We start from the raw sequence: 15,475 nt of genomic DNA on the forward strand, positions 1-15,475 counted from the left end.
CAGCAGACTTTTCCCCATGTGAGTGATCCACGATCAAACAGAAGTTGACAATGCCTCTTATAGCCTCATCTCAGAAGTCACACACCATCGTTGCTCCAATAGTCATTGTTTACAGGGATCAGGGTGGGAGGGATCTATACTACTGTGTGAAAACTGGAGGCAAGAATGGGGATTTGTTATGAAAGCTGATAACACACTATCTTTCATTGTGATGTTTGAAATATGCTGATAATTGCATTTTCAAATGGGAACAGGAATCAAAAGGATTAAGTTTTTACTAGTTAGTTTGAAACAGTGAGAACAAAAGAAATTCAGAAAAACCTGAAATTATTGAGGCTACTGACAGTGAGAACTACCCCAGTTTTCCTGTAATTATTTTGACAGTGCTATATTCCAACCATCATTTTAACAAGCTGAAGTCCATTTAAAACATATACAGGATATAATCAGATGTTTAATACAAATTTCTATTATTGTACAAGTGTGAATGAGTCTAAAGATTGGTATCTGGTTTTTGAGAAAACTGAGTAATAATTGCCTGAAACCATTATATTCAAAGTGACTTAAATTCAAATTTGTGGGGCTTCCCTGGTGGCTCAGCAATTAAGACTCTGCACTTCCACTACAGGAGGCACAGGTTCTGTCCCTGATCATGGAATTTCCATATGCTGTGTGGTGCAGTTAAAGAAAAAAAATTTGAAAAAAAAAATCAAATTTGCAAACTTAAACTGTAACCACATTTTAAAATTATAAACAGAGAAGTCCTGACTACAGTATTAGAATAAAATTCACAGATCAATTAAAAATTTCGTAAAGCTTCAAGACTATTTTTTTTTAATTACCTTGGAAACTGACAATTCTTTTTAAAATCTGGGAACCTCCCTGGGGATCCAGTGGCTAAGACTCTGTGCTTCCCATTCGGTATGTGCAGGTTCAGTGCCTGGTCAGGGAACTAAGATCCCATATGCTCTGGCCAAAAAAGAAAAAGAAAAATTGGCAACAAGCTATGTGATTTGTTGTTGTTGTTGTTGAGTCACTAAGTCGTGTCCAGATCTTTGCGACCCAGTGGACTGCAGCACACCAGGCTTCCCTGTCCTTCACTATCTCCCGGAATAGATACTTCCAAATCTGTTCAGGTCAAAAAGAGGTTGCCAATCTGAAAAATATGTTTTTATAAAAATAGCACAGTTAATAAACATACTTGAGTGATTTTTTTAAAAGTCATATGTAATCCAGTTCTTTTTCATATAATTGGATGAAAAATTATATTTTTCACGGTTGACTAGGAAATTTTTATTATATTTGTACTGGTGATGTCTGTGAAGATGTATGTTGGTAAACTGATGGAAATATTTTCAACCAAATAGTAAAGGATTTTAGCACACAGCATTTTCTGGAATTAAAAATACAGGGATAGGCAGAGATGAAACATATTATGGACAGAACTTCAGAAGTGGTAATTCACATCCAGGCCCTGCTTCAAGAACACATTTTGCAAATAATCTGTTTTTGTAGTTTTTTTTAGAGGACTAGTAAAGAAGTAAAGATTGCTCTTAAAAGAAATTAGTGGTTTGATCATTTCTTCTTTTGAGTATAAGTTATATTTAATATGTTGATTTTGAGAACTTGCTTTACTATGCAGATACATACTGAATTAGAAAGAGCAGCTGATCACAGGTTTCTAACTTAATATTGAATTGTTATTTTTCTTTATTTATAAAAAAAGAAAGTAAATGCTATGACAAAGAGTAAAATTTGGATTAAATGAATGAATTCTTTATAAGGCCATCTTATCAATCACAAAATTGAATCATTTGCCTTTTAAAAGCTAAACTCTCAGATGACAATTACAAAGTAAAGCTAATATTTTTACTGTATGTGACAACACTACTGAAGTGAAAATAAAGTCTGAGTTAGAGGAGAATTCAGGCTTCCCTGGTGGCTCAGTGGTAAAAAATCTGCGTGTCAATGCAGGAGACATGGGTTCTATCCCTGATCCAGGAAGATCCCCTGGAGAAGGAAATGGCAACCTATTCCAGTATTCTTGCCTGGGAAATCCCATGGACAGAGGAGCCTGGCAGGCTGCAGTCCGTGGGGCCATAAAAGAGTTGGACATGACTGAGCGACTAAACGTCAGAGGAGAGTTCATGGTGGAACTATGGGTTGTTTGAGAATTTTGGTTCATTTGTGTTAGATTTCAAATATTGGCAGTTAACTAGGAATCATCAGTAAGCTTTTCCAGTCATTGAAAAAGTCTTTTGACAAGTATCTTGAGAGAATAAGGGAACAGGAATGACCAATCCCCCCTCGCCCCGCTTTTTTTTTTGGCTGAGACTCAGGGCATGCAATCCCCAACCAGGGATTGAACCCACATCCCCTTCTGTGGAAGGAAAGAGTCTTAACCACTGGACCTCCTGGGAAGCCTGGGGAGCAGGAATGGCCAGAAATGAGTTCTGTCTGCCAATAAACCAAAGCAATTCAATCCTGTGATGCACAGTGGAAGGCAGCTAAGTATTTTTTCTGCCTAGCACCCTTTCCCACCCACCCTTGAGTTGCAACCAATTTTCCTTTGGGTAACGGGAGAAAGAGACCAACTGCCTTGGTTTGCCCTAACTCAGTGTTAGCACTTAAAGTTCTATGCATAGGAAACTTTATAGTCCTGGGTAAACAGGAAGCATCAGTCATCTAGGAGTGTGAGGTGTGGAGTGGTGACAGGCTCGTTTCTTCCCAGACGTAAGTGTGACTCTTGATCAAGGTCTGATCACTTACTGCATCCTACCCACGTGGTCACAGTGATTGAATGAGGAATAGATTTGAGCAAAGCTGGTCTGTCTCTACCAGAGGGAATAGGGAAAATGAGCTCTTTTCAACTTGTACCATTTACCATGATCGCCATCTTGATTGCCTTGTGGAAAGATCCTTCCTAGAAGCGGAGAGCCAGGGACCTGATCATTTGACCCCTGGAAACAGCCACTGATGAAGCCAGCTGCCACCCTGGACGTTAAACTTACTAAGCTATAAATTCCCTTCTCTGCTCTAGCTTGTTTAAGTTGACTTTCTCTTGCTTACAACCCTAAGAGTCCAACAACCTGTCAGCACGAAGGCACATTTATTAAAATTTTAATCAACAGGAGTCTGAAAATGTACTTTTCCACCTCTTTGTCAGCATTCAGTGCATCTCTACTTAATCATTATCCCACATAGCACTTAAAGCAGGTAAACAAACAAACAAACAAACAATATATATATATATATATCCATACATTTAACTGTTTGGATTCTAGAAGTATTGTGACACGAACAGCGAAAATAAATTGCCTAGTCTGAGCTGTCAGGTCTCTGTTATTCAGTCTAATTATCCAAAACTGATGCAATAGCTTTCATCAATTAACCAAAGAAATAAGTAGGAAAAGTCCCTTGAAAACTTTCTTGATTAGCAAGAAGTGTGAAATGTTTCTGAAGTTAAAATAAGCATGGCCAGGTTATGGATTAGAATGTAAAGCTGACATAAAATTTTAAGAGCCTACAATTCAAAGACATTTCTTACTTGTGCTTCATTGTTTTAGTTTATATATATATCCCAGGGCACATGTTCTTTTCTCTCTTTTTTTTTTTTTTTTTGAGTACTTAGGAAAGGTATTTCTATACAAAACTTAGCAAAGTCTCACAGTGGAAATAGAGGCCTATTAAAAACTTTGGAAACAAGCAGAGACTTGACCAGAGCTACTAACAGCAATAGGTAAGATGGTCTGGAAAAAGAGGAGATTACAGATGAGACCCCTTTGGAGTTCAGTACAATTGTCAAGACAAGTAATAGTGACAGTCTCAGTAAAGAGAAATGATTTTCTGTTCTGGTTTCTACCTGACCCATGCAAGCGCCAACTATAAAAGGGAAAGGACATACTAAATATTAACAGTCAACATATATAAAGTGCTTCATATAGCAAACACCCAGACAGCATTTATCAAGAGCCAGACACTATTCTAAGCACTTTACAAATATTAGCTCATTTAACTCTCATTATAAATTTATGAGATAGTGGGACTTCCCTGATGGTCCAGTGACTAAGACTTTGTGCTTCCAATGCAGAGGGTCCGGGTTCAATCCCGGATCTGGAAACTAAGATCCCACATGTCGCGCGATACAGCCAAAAAATAAATAAACAAGTAGAAATGAGACCTTGCACCTTGCTCACCCCTGGGCAGATCCCAGGGACCCACCTCCCAGACCCACCAGTCTACGTGTTCCAGTGTTGCATGGGAGGAGCAGAAAGAGCAGTGAGCTATAGAGGTGTCTTGAGGGTAGGAACGAAGGACAACTCAGCAGTGAATTGCTCATGTGTGATAAGCCAAGTATCAGATGCCTAGGTGATGAAGAAGATTAGGGATCCTACCAAATTCTCCAGAAGGCAGGAATTTGGATGAAAACTTAAGGAGAAAAGGGTAGCAGGGACCACACAATTTGACCAAGATTAAATTTCCACCACTCCAAGTGGAACAGAGGCTTACAAGAACAATTATAAGGGAAATCATACAGGGAAAAAAAAATGTAGGGATTTCCCTGGCAGTCTAGTGATTGAGACTCTGCATTTTCACTGTAGAGGGGCCCAGGTTCGATCCTCGATCCCTGTCCGGGAAATGAGAACCCACAGGCCATGTGGTGTGGCCAAAAAGTAAATAAATAAATAAATATTAAAAGAATGAATGTAATATCTTTGCATATCTGAACGTGTTGCCTAAGATTTGTATCTACAAAGCACAGAAGCACAGAGGTCACTGACCTGCATCCTACCATATGTCCATAGAATAGAGTGTCAGAATGAAGGAAGTTACAATGGCAGGGATTCAGTCTTTGAGAAGACAAAGGATCCTCTCAGGGGTTCTCTTAACACTGTGGCTCGCTGTACCTTGTCAACCTCACATGCTCAACTTCCCATACTGTTTCTCCCCAGTTTATATGCTCTCTGCTTCCAACTTTTTGTTTGGAAATCTTATGTGTCCTCCAAATCCCAGCATATGAAACCATGAAGCTGTGAGCGCTCCTTTTCGATCTCTCTCAGATTCCATCATGTATACATAGAGGATGTGTGTGTGTGTGTGTGTGTGTCTCCTAAGCCATCTCAGTCATGTTCCACTCTTTGTGACCCCGTGGACTGCAGCCCACCAGGCTCCTTTGTCCATGGGATTCTCCAGGCAAGAATACTGGAGTAGGTTGCCATGCCTTCCTCTAGGGGTTCTTCCCAACCCAGGGATTGAATTCATGTCTCTTATATCTCCTGCATTAGCAGATAGGTTCTTTACCATTTCTGTCACCTGGGAAGCCCATATATGGAAGATATTTGATATTTTCTGCATGAATAAAAAAGCAATTGACCTCGTCTTATGCTTCTGTCTCTCCATGTCTCACCTCACTAATTAGTTTTTACTTTCTATACAGGTCTGGACTGTATTATATATATCATCATAATTGTTTCTTTAAAAAAATTATTCTCTTTATTTTATTTATTCTTTTTATTCTTTTATTGAAGTATAGTTGATGTACAATATTATATGTTACAGGTGTACAGGTATATAGTGATTCATAATTGTAAAGGTTATACTCCATTTACAGTAATTGTAAAATGTTGGCTATATTCCCTGTGTTGTACAATATATCCTTGTATCTTACTTTATGCATAATAGTTTGTACCTCTTAATCCTTCACCCCTATATACCCACCTCTCCCCATTACTAGCTTGTTCTCTATGAGTCTGCTTTTTTGCCACATTTACCAGTTTGTAGTATTTTGGAGAAGGCAATGGCACCCCACTCCAGTACTGTTGCCTGGAAAATCCCATGGATGGAGGAGCCAGGTGGGCTGCAGTCCATGGGGTCGCTAAGAGTCAGACACGAATGAGCGACTTCACTTTCACTTTCCACTTTCATGCATTGGAGAAGCAAATGGCAACCCACTCCAGTGTTCTTGCCTGGAGAATCCCAGGGACGGGGGAGCCTGGTGGGCTGCCGTCTATGGGGTCGCACAGAATCAGACACAACTGAAGCAATGCAGCAACAGTATTTTTTTAGATTTAAGATATAAGTGATATCATACAGTATTTGTCTTTCTCTGTCTGGCTTCTCACTTTAAGCATTTTTTTCATAACAGCATCAAATATATAAAAGGTATTCACTGTATATATATGAAAGAATGAATTCCCAGGGTGTCTGTGCAATAAAATAGAATACCTAGCATCTTAGATTGGGTTCTTCCAGAAGCCAACTGAACCACAGATTCAAGTTGAAGTTCTCCTGGCACAGGTTAATAAGGGAGTAAGGGAAGCAGGACAGTGAAGGGGAGGCAGACAAGAAAAGGGTGCAATTTTTGATGAATTCTTGGACATGGTCTGAGCATGTAGGGAGCTCTGGAGCATAAACTGTACCTTGAGTTCCTGCAGTCTTGAGGTTTAGGGAGCTGGGCTTCGTCCACCCTCACTAGTCAGGGGCTGCCTGCCAGCCATCTTGGGGAATGGGCACTCTCAGGCATCTCGAACCTTCCAGATGGAGGTGGCTCCAATAGCCCAGGGGCAATTCTTTGAAGAAGCTTGCTGGTATAACCCGAGGAGTTTCTGAGGGGTTCTGAGCAGTGTATCTCTGTGTTCATTGCACCTGGGAACACAGGTCATAGAGGGCATCTTTGGTTCATTTTGAACATTATGTTCCTGTTCATCCTGGGTTTTTTTTTCTGGTTCATTGATTTTTTTTTTTTCCTGATCTGTTTGCTAAACTATATCATACCTCCTTGTATTTGTTTATATAACACAATAAAAAGAATTTTAATTATTCTTAAACACAAGCAAATACCAGATAGTCCAAAGATTTATATCTAAAAAAGGAAACCATAAAAGTCCTGGAGGAAGGCTCCCAGCCACTTTGGGTGGAAAGTAGGGACTTGAGGTCAAATTACTCTACAGAGGAAATGGAAAGAATTTGTTTTTTATGTTTTTTTTTTTTTTCTTCTGGGAGGGCAAGCACAGAGGAGAGAGGAGTAAGGCAGAAACAACAGATGTAGCCAAAAGACTGCTGGGAACCAGAGTGCCTGATGTTTGATTTTAAGATGCTGTGTGGCTCTGTTCCGCTAAGCGGTCGTTGTAGACAGTTCCAGACAGTACCTTGGGTAAATAGGAGCTGCTTCTGGTATAGAAACGAAGAGATGGATCAAAGAGGAGAGATGAAAGAACAATCTGGAACTGCACGATGGAGAGCAAGGGTTCAGTGTCAGCAGCTCACAACAGCCAGGCCAAGAGACCAGAACTCCACAGGGAATTGCAGCGGTCTTGACCGAGGTACTGGATTTCCTTTTCCTGGAGGCATGGAATATGACCAAGCCAATCTTCTCTAGATCCTTCTGATAACTGAACTGCACCGAGGAAGCTAAAAGCCCTTCAATCTTTACAAAGTGCTTTTATAAAATAATATCCAATCATAATATGGGAGAAGTTACATAAGTTGTATGAGAATACGGAATAAGGCAGAATCAGAACCCGAGAAGTTCCCAGTCCAGGCTTCTGTTAAATATTTTTGTTCCCCAGCAGCAGCTTGCAATGACTGGGCCAAAGCTGCTGACTGCATCGGGTGCTCTCTGAAAAGCTTCACAGTGAAACAGGGAATCTCAAAAATGGGTTCATTTAAATCCCCTCTGTGTCATAACTGCCTGAAAAGTTGCAGACTTGGGGAATAAGATAAATATATAGTCACCATGACAGATTTCAAGTTTCGGCCAAATCAGTAAAATGAATGTGTACCCTCCCAAGAGGAGCTATGGTGACAACCAGCTCTTAAGAGTGCATAGATATGCAGAGGTTGGGACCAGTGGGGGAGGAAGGTGGTTGATTCAGGAAGTGATCCCTGCAAGGATGATGGGAGAGTTGAAAAGTGAGACTGGGAAGGAGAGAGAGCCAGGAAAGGAGACGTTAATGAATGAGTTACTACAGTGGGCAGTCAGGGCTCTATCCTTGTGCAGAATACTTAGAATCGTCTCACAGAGAGGCAAGGAAGATGGGATATTTATTGACCAATTCCTGAACCTTTTTGGTTGAAGGTTGCTTTTGGGTTGTTTATTTGTTTGTTTTTCTTAATTTGGCTGCACCAGATCTTAGTTGGGGAACGCAGGATCTTTGATCTTCATTGCAGCATGAGGGATCTTTAGTTGTAGCATGTGGAATCTAGTTCACTAACCAGAGATCGAACCCAAGCCCCTGCATTAGGAGTATGGCGTCTTAGCCACTGGACCACCAGAGAAGTCTCCCTCTTAAGGTCTTAATTCCCCAGCATTCCCTCATTGCCAGGGAAACGATCTGGGAGAGAAATGTGTGACTTCAGTTGTCTACAGGTAGGACAGTGAGAGTTTTGAATGTCCTTTCCCTGGTCTATTAGTTATGTGACTTTTCTTCTCTGTGCTTCAATTTACTCACCTACAGAAGCATGTTGATAATAATCGAAACTTACAGGGTTTTCATAAGAGTTAAATGACAAAGGATATATATGTAAAATGCTTAGAAAATTCTCAGGAGCCAATTTAATAATACAATTACCATGTTAAATCTACTCTTTGGAAAGATAATAACTTATTTGCATTCGTTGCCTTTTTTCTAAGCAATCTAATGTTTTTTTCCTTAACAGATTTTCAACTTCATTCGTGCTTATAAGGTGAATTTTATAATGTTCATAATGAATAGTTATAAAGGTGGGTATCCATGAAGCAGATGACAGATAAAGTAATTTCTATACAGCTTGAACTGCAGATCAAGTTTTATGTCCAGTCAGGCTTTTCTTTGGTGTTTCGGTTTATTTTCTAATGTTACCTCTGCTAAAGGAAATGACCCAAGCTTTGCTCCAGGTCCCTGGGATGGGCACTGTGTGTTGGGTATCACATGCTGCTGCTGCTGCTGCTGCTGCTAAGTCGCTTCAGTCGTGTCCAACTCTGTGCGACCCCATAGACGGCAGCCCACCAGGCTCCCCGTCCCCGGGATTCTCCAGGCAAGAACACTGGAGTGGGTTGCCATTTCCTTCTCCAATGCATGAAAGTGAAAAGTGAAAATGAAGTCACTCAGTCGCGTCCGACTCTTAGTGACCCCATGGACTGCAGCCCACCAGGCTCCTCTGTCCATGGGATTTTCCAGGTAAGAGTACTGGAGTGGGGTGCCATGGCCTTCTCCAGGTATCACCGTCAGCTGCTGCTAAACATTGTGATTGAAGGGGAATCTTGAAATTAGAGCAGCTTTTTTTTTTTTTTTTAACTGATATCATTCCCAGCATTATGCAAAGTCAATGAACATATACCCAAAACTAAAAAGGCAAATATTTCAACTTGAGAGACAGAAAAAAAATGGGTTCCTGGGAATTTCCTGGCGATTTGGTGGTTAGGACTCAGCGCTTTCACTGCTGGGGCCTGGGTTTGATCCCTCCCTGGTGGCTCAGATGGTAAAGAATCTGCTTGCAATGCAAGGGACGAGGGTTCAGTCCCTGGGAGACCCGAGTTTGATCCCTGGGTTGGGAAGATCCCCTTGAGAAGGGCATGGCAACCCACTCCAGTATTCTTGCATGGAGAATTTCATGGACTGAGGGGCTTGGTGAGCTACAGTCCATGGGGTCACAAAGAGTCAGACACAACTGAGCAGCTAACACTGTGGGGAACTAAGATCCCACAAGCCAAACCACCCAGTGTGGCCAAAAAAAAAAAAGAAAGAAAGAAAGAAAGGATTCCTAATTTACTTCTTGGTTTTTGTCTTGGATTTCTTCATGTTCAGGTACAATCCTGTTGAGATGTTGTTTATAACCACACTACGCCATCTGTTTATGTCCATGATCTGCACTGAAAGTCATCCATGGCTGAGAAAGGCTGAAATGCTCATGGGTTGATCTCCTCAGTTTGATCATCTTGAGAAACTGCATCCTCAGTGTTAAAGGTTATAATATGTCAGCTGTGTGAGAGCTAGTGAAGAGAGTGAATATATCCCTGAGGTGTGCTACTTAAGCAAGCCACTTGAAAACTGGCTTTAAAAATGACATACAGAAATGTATTCAGATGATCCCTCTTAAAAAGACCAATGAGAACAGGAAAGGTGCTTCTCCCCTCAACAGGAAAGATGTTTCTGTAGGGAATCTGTTATAGTTGTTGCTTTTTTTTTTTTTTGCCTGAGGTGCAGCTTGAGGGATCTCAGTTCCCCGACCAGAAACTGAACCTGGGGTCTGGCAGTGAGAGCACTGGGTCCTAACCACTGGACCGCTAGAGTAGTCCTTTGTTTTCCCTTTTAGATAAACAAGTTTTAGAGCAGTGTTCAGTTCAGTTCAGTTCAGTCGCTCAGTCGTGTCCGACTCTTCGTGACCCCATGAATCGCAGCACGCCAGGCCTCACTGTCCATCACCAACTCCCGGAGTTCACTCAGACTCATGTCCATTGAGTCAGTGATGCCATCCAGCCATCTCATCCTCTGTCGTCCCCTTCTCTTCCTGCCCCCAATCCCTCCCAGCATCAGAGTCTTTTCCAATGAGTCAATTCTTCGCATGAGGTGGCCAAAGTACTGGAGTTTCAGCTTTAGCATCATTCCTTCCAAAGAAATCCCAGGGCTGAGCTCCTTCAGAATGGACTGGTTGGTTCACAGCAAAACTGAGTAGAAGGTACAAAGATTTTCCATGTATCCCTGGCCTCCACATACACACAACCCTCCCTATTATCAACCTTCCCCACTATCAACCTTCCCCACCCACCAGAGTTGTACGTTTGTTACCATCTATGAATCTACATCAACACCTCTTACACCACAGTTTATGCTGGGATTTACTCTTGGTGTTGAGTATTCTATGAGTTTGGACAAATGTACAGTGGCATGTGGGCTTCCCAGGTGGCCCTAGTGCTAAAGAATCTGCCTGCTAATGCAGGAGACATAAGAGACGTGGGTTCAATCCCTGGGTTGGGAAGACTCCCTGGAGGAGGGCATGGCAACTCACTCCAGTATTCTTGCCTGGAAAATCCCATGGACAGAGAAGACTGGTGGGCTACAATACATGGGGTCGCCAAGAGTCGGACACGACTGAAATGACTTAGTAAGCACACGTGCATAATGACATGTGCATAATGACATGTATCTACCATTATAATATAGTACAGAAGATTCACTGCCCTAAAAACCTGTGTGCTCTATCATCTCTCCCTTGCCCCAACCCTTGGCAACCACTGATATTTTTCTGTCCCCATTGTTCTTGCTTTTCCAGAATGTTGGAATCATACAGCCTTTTCAAATTGCCTTCTTTCCCTTGGTAACATGCATTTAAGGGTCTTCCATGTCCTTTCATAGCTTGATAGCTCATTTCTTCTTAGTGCTGAGTACTAGCCACTGTCTGGATATACCATAGTTTATTATCCATTCACCTACAGAAAGACATCTTGATTGCTTGCAAGTTTTGGCAATTATGAATAAAGTTGCTTTAAAGACCTGTGTGTAGGGTTTTGGGTAGAGATAAGTTTTCAACTCATTTGGGTAAATACCAAGCTGGATCATTTTGTAACAGTGTATTTAGTTTCATAAGAAGTCTCCAGGCTGTCTTCAAAAGAGATTGTACCATTTTGCAACCCCACTATCGATGAATGATAGTTCATTGTTGCTAGTTCAAATGTTGCTATAGTTCATAGCAATAGTTCCTGTTGCCCCACATCCTCACAAGCTTTTAGTGTTGTCCGTGTTTTGGGTTTTAGGTGTGCAGTGTTAGCTCACACTTATTTTAATCTGCATTTCCTTAGTGACATACAATGTGGAACATCTTCTTGTATGCTTATTTGCCATCTGTGAGGTATCTGGTGAGCTTTCTATTCCAATCTTTGGCTTATTTTAAAATCAGGTTGTTTCCTTATTATTGCATCTTAAGAAATCTTTGTGTATTTTGCATAAGAGTCCTCTATCAGACATGTCTTTTCCAAGTATTTTCTCCCAGTCTGTGGCTTGTCTTCTCATTCTCTTGGCAGTTTCTTCCACAGAGCAGAGCAGAGTTTTTAATTTTAATGAGGTCCAATTTATCGAGTATTTCCTTCATGGATTGTGTCTTTGGTATTGCTTCTAAAAAAGTCATCACCATGCTTGAGGTCACCCAGATTTTCTCCCCTGTTACCTTCTAGGAGTTTTACATCAATAGTTTTGCATTTTACATTGAATTCTATGATCCATTTTGATTTATTATTTTTGTCACAGTTCTAAGTTCTGTGTCTGGAAATTTTTCTTTTTTTGCATATGGATACCTCGCTGCTTGGCACCGTTTGTTGAAAAAGATGATATTTTCTCCATTGTATTATCTTTGTTCTTTTGTCAAAGATTAGCTGACTCTATTTATATGGATCTATCTTTGGACTCTCAATTCTATTCCACTGATCTGTTCATCTATTCTTTCACAATGCAGTCCTCTGACCCCGTGCTTTTCCTTTAATATTGTGTTGGTCATTTTGCTTCTTTATATAAACTTCAGAATCACTTAATTGATATCCACAAAATAATTTGCTGAGATTATGATTGAGACTGTGTTGAACCCACAGATCAAATTGGGCTGATCTAACATATGGCATGCTGCAGTCGATAGGGTCACAAAGAGTTGGACACGACTAAGTGACTGAACAAAAATAAACATCTTGACAATTTGAATCTTCCTATTGATGAACGTGAAATATCTCTACGTTTATTTAGTTCTTTTTTAATTTCTTTTATCAGAGATTTATAATTTTTCTCATATACATCTTGTTGCAATGGCACACCACTCCAGTACTCTTGCCTGGAAAATCCCATGGACGGAGGAGCCTGGTAGGCTGCAGTCCATGAGGTCATTAAGAGTTGGACACAACTGAGCGACTTCACTTTCACTTTTCACTTTCATGCATTGGAGAAGGAAATGGCAACCCACTCCAGTATTCTTGCCTGGAGAATCCCAGGGACGGGGTAACCTGGTGGGCTGCTGTCTATGGGGTCGCACAGAGTCGGACACAACTGAAGCGACTTAGCAGCAGCAGCAGCTGATCTTTTTAAAGTATGTATTTGAAAACATACATACTAGTTGTATTTTTGTTGTTATTGTTCGGTCACTAAGTTATATCTGACTCTTTGTGACCCCATGGACTGCAGTATGCCAGGCTTCCCTGTCCTCCACTATCTCCTGGAGTTTGCTCAAATTCATGTCCACTGAGTCAGTGATGGTATCCAACCATCTCATCCTCTGTCATCCCCTTCTCCTCCTGCCTTCAATCTTTCCCAGCATCAGGGTCTTTCCCAATGAGTCAGTTCTTTGCATCAGGTGGCCAAAGTACTAGAGTTTCAGTTTCAGCATCAGTCCTTCCAATGAATATTCAGAACTAATTTCAGGATTGACTGGTTTGATCTTGCAGTCCAAGGGACTCTCAAGAGTCTTCTCCAGCACAATTCAAAATCATCAATTCTTTGGTACTTAACCTTATGGTCCAACTCTCACATTTGTACATGACTACTGGAAAAACCATAGTCCTTTGACTAAATGGACCTTTGTCGACGAAGTAAAATGTCTCTGCTTTTCAATATGCTGTCTAGGTTTGTGATAACTTTCCTTCCAAGGAGCAAGGGTTTTGTAATTTCATAGAGGCAGTCATTGTCTGCAGGAAATTTTAGAGCCCAGGAAAATAAAATCTGTCCTTTTTCCCCTATTCTATTTGCCATGAAGTGAGGGGACCAGATGCCATGATCTTAGTTTTTTGAATGTTGAATTTTGAACTGGTTTTTTCACTCTCCTCTTTAACCCTCATCAAGAGGTTCTTTAGTTCCTTTCAGTTTCTGCCATTAGAATGGTATTATCTGCATATCTGAGGTTATTGATATTTCTTCTGGCAATCTTGATTCCAGCTTGTGACTCATCCAGCCTGGCATTTCGCATGATGTACTCTGCATATAAGTTAAATAAGCAGGGTGACGATATATAGCCTGGACGTACTCCTTTCTCAATTTTGAGCCAATGACATGTTTCATGTTCAGTTCTGTTGTTTCTTGACCTACATACAGATCTCTCAGGAGACAGGAAAGGTGGTCTGGTATTCCCATTTCTTTAAGAATTTTCCAGTTTGTTGTGATCCAAACAGTTAAAGGTTTTATCACAGTCAATGAACCAGAAGTAGATGTTTTTCTGGAATTCCCTTGCTTTTTCTATGATCCAGTGAATGTTAGCAATTTGATCTCTGGTTCCTCTACCTCTTCTAAATCCAGCTTGTACATCTGGAAGTTCTCCATTCACGTTCTGCTGAAGCCTAGCTTGAAGGATTTTGAGCATTACCTTGTTAGCATGTGGATTAGGCACAATCATGTGGTAGTTTGAACATTCTCATTCTTTGGCATTGCCCTTCTTTGGTATTGGAGCAAAAACTGACCTTTTCCAGTCCTGTGGACACTGCTGAGATTTCCAAATTTGCTGGCATTTATAGTGCAGCACTTTAACAGCATCAGCTTTTAGGATTTGAAATAGCTCAGCTGGAATTCTCTCACCTCCACTAGTTTTGGTTTTAGTAATGCTTCCTAAGTTCCACTTGACTTCACACTCCAGGATGTCTGGCTCTAGGTGAGTGACCATGCCACTGTGGTTATCCAGGTCATTAAGACATTTTTGGTATAGTTCTGTGTATTCTTGCCATCACTTCGTAACCTCTTCTGCTTCTGTTAGGTTCAGACCATTTCTGTCCTTTACTGAGCCCATCTTTGCATGAAAAGTTCCCTTGATCTCTCCAGTTTTCTTGAAGCAATCTCTAGTCTTTCCCATTCTGTTGTTTCCCCGATTTCTTTGCACTGTTTTCTTATCCCTCCCTGATCTTCTCTGGGACTCCGCATTCAGTTGTGTTTATCTTTCCCTTTCTCCCTTGCCTTTTGCTTTGTCTCTCCTCAGCTATCTGTAAAGCCTCCTCAGACAACTACTTTGCCTCTTGCAGTTTTGTCATATTTAAGTTTCTTCCAACTATTACATTATTTTTATTACTATATTTATATTATGTGGCAAAAAAGAATACCCCAAGCTTTTTTCAGAACATTTCCAATCAACACCAATTAAGTGGCGAAAAACAGCTACAAATTATAACAACTTTTGATTAATACCAACATGGAGGAGAAAGTTCTTTGGATACAGTTCCATCCCCAATAAGAATATAGCACAATGACCAGCACAAATATACCCACATTGACACTTAAAGCTGGTCACAATTTTGAATCTCTTTCATGAAGCTAGCACATTAGATAAAATAGTTTTTTCAAGCCTTTTAAGAAGGGTCATTGATCTGTTCCAAATTAAAGGAGACTGAAGAGACACGACAGTTAAAGGCAATGCATAATCCTGGATTGGACCCTGGACTGGGGGGACACAGCTATAAAGGTCAATACTGGGACTACGCATGAATTTTACTACGGATTAGCTAATAGCATTGCATCAGTGTTTCACTTCTTGATTTTGATCA

At 40.7% G+C, this 15,475-nt stretch overlaps 1 long non-coding RNA gene across 3 annotated transcripts in view; it reads left to right on the forward strand.

Annotated features, from left to right (window-relative positions):
- Positions 1-6,823: 6,823 nt before the first annotated feature.
- Positions 6,824-15,475, forward strand: part of LOC133235036 (uncharacterized) — a 30,698-nt gene continuing 22,046 nt past the window's right edge. For 2 of the 3 annotated variants that reach the window (XR_009732419.1, XR_009732420.1), the window contains exon 1: positions 6,824-7,322. This is a non-coding gene — a long non-coding RNA (uncharacterized LOC133235036). The remainder of the gene's footprint in view (positions 7,323-15,475) is intronic. The other variant, XR_009732421.1, reaches the window with a different exon arrangement.

This window comes from Bos javanicus, chromosome 22, assembly GCF_032452875.1.
Source record: "Bos javanicus breed banteng chromosome 22, ARS-OSU_banteng_1.0, whole genome shotgun sequence".
Classification (NCBI taxonomy): Eukaryota; Metazoa; Chordata; class Mammalia; order Artiodactyla; family Bovidae; genus Bos; species Bos javanicus.